Source organism: Mangifera indica, chromosome 10 (assembly GCF_011075055.1).
Source record: "Mangifera indica cultivar Alphonso chromosome 10, CATAS_Mindica_2.1, whole genome shotgun sequence".
Classification (NCBI taxonomy): Eukaryota; Viridiplantae; Streptophyta; class Magnoliopsida; order Sapindales; family Anacardiaceae; genus Mangifera; species Mangifera indica.
In genome coordinates this window covers 13,718,820-13,723,109 of record NC_058146.1, presented here as the reverse complement: position 1 = coordinate 13,723,109, position 4,290 = coordinate 13,718,820, and positions in this window count along the sequence as shown.

The window sequence follows — 4,290 nt, the reverse complement described above, 5'->3', positions numbered from 1 at the left end:
AAAAATAACACAAAAAAGCTTTCTTTTTGTCAACAAATAGGAGTAACATTTGTCAGAATGGAACTATCACATTTTTTTATTTATTGAATTAACCAAACTTCTTTTTTTTTATATTGAAAAAATTGAATTTTCAAATTTTCCTATTAAAGTTACCAAACTATTCGATTTTCCTTTTAAAATAAGTAAACTTTCACTTTTTTTTTTTGAAGATATCATACTAATTATATTGTTTTCAAAACAAAACAAATAAATAATCCCAATTATATTTGATCAATCCTTCAATAGAAAGTATGAAAGTTTGATCATTTTTATAGGAAAATCTGAAAGTTTGATTCCTTCAATAAAAAAATCTAAAAGTTCATTTCCTTCAATAAAAAAAAGTAGTTGTGTTCCTTTGATAAAAAAAGGTGATTGCTCAATACCTTATGAGGTTATTATTTATTTGATAAATGTTGATATATGTGAAACACCTGTAGGTCTTTTGGGAGGTTGTTTGCAATTTGTCATTTTCATAGACTATTTTCTTATAATGTATGAGTGCATATGCTTAAAAGGAAATATAATGTTTTTGAAAATTTTAAAATTTTCGAATCATTGGTGTAAAACCAAAAGGGTGTTAATATTTGGTGTCTTTGAACTCAAGATGGAGAGTTTTGTTCTAAAGTGATGTGAATATTGCTCCATCATCATTATTCAACCTTCATGTGCAAGAAAGACCACCAAGATGAAGATTCGGCCCAATTGTGTCCATTTGGCTAAGACAAGTTTAATCTCTCTCCAACAAGCCCAAGCCAACCTATTCATGAAAAAGGCAACCCTAGAAACCCATTTTATTCTTTTGGATACACATTAATTAGGAGGGAAATGAATATTCAATTGAATAAAACTAAAAAAACAATATTCCTTAGTTTAAGGAATAGTTAGTAAGGTTGTGTATGAGCTTATGACATTTTGAATGACTAAGTATAATTCAAGAAATTTTTGTAATATTTTATTGTACCCAATTTTTTATTATTATGTAACTGTTTCATGCCATGTAAGACCTATACATAAAGGTCAATCTCTCATGTAAAGCTAGCTTTTAATGAAAATTTTGAATAAAACTTTTCTTGAGAAAGTTCTCTCTTGAAGTTGTGTTCTTTTATCCAAACTTTGCCAAAGGGTTTCGTGGTAGATTCCAAGTTGGTAGTCTAATCTTTATGCTTGGAAGATTATTTGGCTTTTAATTGTAAGTTATATTTGTGTATTTTGGGTTGTAGCTTGTAATTTTTCCGTTATGGTGGAAATTTATAGGTTGGCTGATTGGTAGTTTGTTGATGCTTTTAGTTTTGTTGATGATGTTTGGATAGAAGTATGGTTGGGAGAGAAACATCATGAGACGTTGAATTGCATGTTTGATTCACATGATTAATGGTTGATCTTATTACTTATTCCTTCGTGTGTTTGGTTATGACCAATATTTTCAAAGTTGAACTAGACATTGACCCAATAGAAGGGTTAAGTTTAATTGATGGTCAGATCGATGAACTGTTTAAATAAATATTGAAAATAATATTTAAAATAATTTTCATAATTATGCATTAAATATAAAATCCAAATAATAAGAACATAGAAATAAACTTAGCTTGATGACACTTATCACTCTATCTCAATTGATGAGATGCTGGTTTTTAAGTTGTAACAATTGTAAATTTTTTTATTTTTTTTATAAACTAAAATATTGATTTAGCGTATAGACAATGGTTTACCCTAGTCTAATCATTAACCCCTGCAAATTTTGATTGGCTCGATCTAACTAACTATTCAACTTTTTAAATCATTGGTTATGTTTGTGTTTGAATTTAGAGGAAAAGAGAACTAAGCTTAACAAGATATCAAATAAATATATTTTTCTTGGATGTGCAACAGGAGTACAAATTATAGGATCTTACTTCTCATGAAATTATTACTTATCATGAGATTTTTCTTGGATAATCAAGTCACAAGGATCAAGGTGATGACAAGCTGATCTCAGGAGAATATTACCCTCCAAGGTAGAATAAAATTACATTAAAAATGAGTAAATCACTGATTTCCATGGAAGGATTGAAGAAATCATATATTCTCACTCCTTAAATTTATAAACGACAAACTGCCACCCAAACTTAACTCCATTATCTCCTTTTTTTTTTTTTTTAAATCATATCACCCTCTGCCATGGTCACCAACAACCTGGTCAAATCTAATGCCAAAATCACATTAAAAATTTGCAATCTTGTTAAATTACATCAACTAATGTGCAAGTCAACTATCAAAATCATTATCAAACTGCTTTTCAATAGTTAAAAAAAACCAAAATTGTATTACTAGAATCGTATAAAAAAAATATGATTTTATCAGATTATATTTATTTAATATGATTTCAATTAGATTTACATCTGTCTCAATATGATCGAATCATCTATACTAGTATTTTTTACAAAATTTTGAAAATAAAGTGGCATTTATGCCCTTCCTCTATTTAGCTATTTTTTTCTTTTAATGCAATTGGATTTTGGGTGAATATGTGCAAGTTATGAATTTAACGAGTGAGCATTGAGTCCGCCAAACTTTGGGCGAAAGCCTGAAGCTTTCTCCTGCCGATTGGGGTCCCAAGAAGGTCAAGCTGGCTCCCATGCTAATATTAAAAAATTGTGTAATTTTGTTTCTCTCTCTCTCTTTTAATTTTTTTAAGTAAAGGATACGATACGAAGATCCATCTTTTTCTTTTCTGCGATAATTTTATATTATAATAAAAATAAAATAACATAAATTATTATTTAAACTTAAGTTAATAAATAATTTTTTAAAATAGTTAAATACCCTTTGAAATTATCATTTTTTTTTCTAATATAAGGAACCCTACGAATATTTAAAAAAAAAAGCCTCTCAATTAAAGGTATTTTATAGTTTCGAAAATCATTTTAGCATTCGGAATTTAGTTTTTGTAATTTAAGTAAGAGAAAGGTTTGTTAAAAATCAAAGAACCAAACCATGTTTAAAAATCTAGACTAATACTGAATTCCTCAATTGGATAAAAAATTAGTTGCTAATCTATTTTTGGTAGACATGTCAGTGGATCACACCGGGTTGTGCCTTGTCTGCCTCAGCTTGGTTCGTCAGATTGGTGAATTATGTCGAGCCAAGACCCGTTATAATGTTTGAATCGATTCACCAGATGATAAAAGCTTACAAGAGAACCCATACTATAACAAGTAGTGCCATATTTGACCTTTAATAGGTGACTTGTGAGTTCTTTAGCCCACAAGTCTGTTAATTTTAGTAAAAAAAATTTTTAATTTTATTAAATAATTTTTTAAAATTATGTTTTCTAATAAAAAATTTGTTAGAATAATTGAATTATAATTAAAAAAGATAAAACAATGTTAGGAATTAAACACAAAACCTCACTCATCAATTAAGAATATGTATACTATTGAGCTAATTTTTATTATGTTAAAACAATTCAAATAATATATTATATGATTAATTATATAAAATTATTATAAATATTATTTTTAATAAATATAATTAAATAATTAATTGATTCGATCATTAATTGATCCAATTCTGAACCACCTTTGGTTAGGGAACCATGGCTAATTAATATTAAGAGATGTTTGGTTTAGATAATGTTTTATTATCAAAATAGAAAGATTACTTTAAGGGGACGTTTGGTTTGGGTAATGTTTTATTACCAAAATAGAAAGATTACCTTGAAGATAGATTACTTAAAAAATTATTGGGTATAAATGATTATTATGTTTGATAAAATTTGGTAGGTATAAATAATTATTGTGTTTGGTTAAAGGTAATAAAATATTACTAATAAATTATTTTACTTAAATGCCCTTGAATATAATTATTTTTAAATATTTTTTATATTATTTATCATATTAATTAAAAATAAATTTATTTTTGTCTCAAAAAATTAATAAATAATAATATAATTATAATAAAATCAAGATTACCTTGGTAATCTTTAAATACCTAAGGTGAATGTAATAATCAGATTACCACTTATATTACCTACCACGTCAGTATTGGTAATAGAAGATTACTGTAATATTTTATTACTGACAAACCAAACAAAGGAATAAAAGATAGATTACCAAGGTAATATTAAAAACCAGGAACCAAACGCCCCCTAAAAATAGAGTACTTAGAAGATTACTAGGTATAAATGATTACTATATTAGATAAAATTTGATAAGTATAAATAATTATTTTGTTTGATCAAAGGTAATAAAAAAACACTAATAAATTATTTTA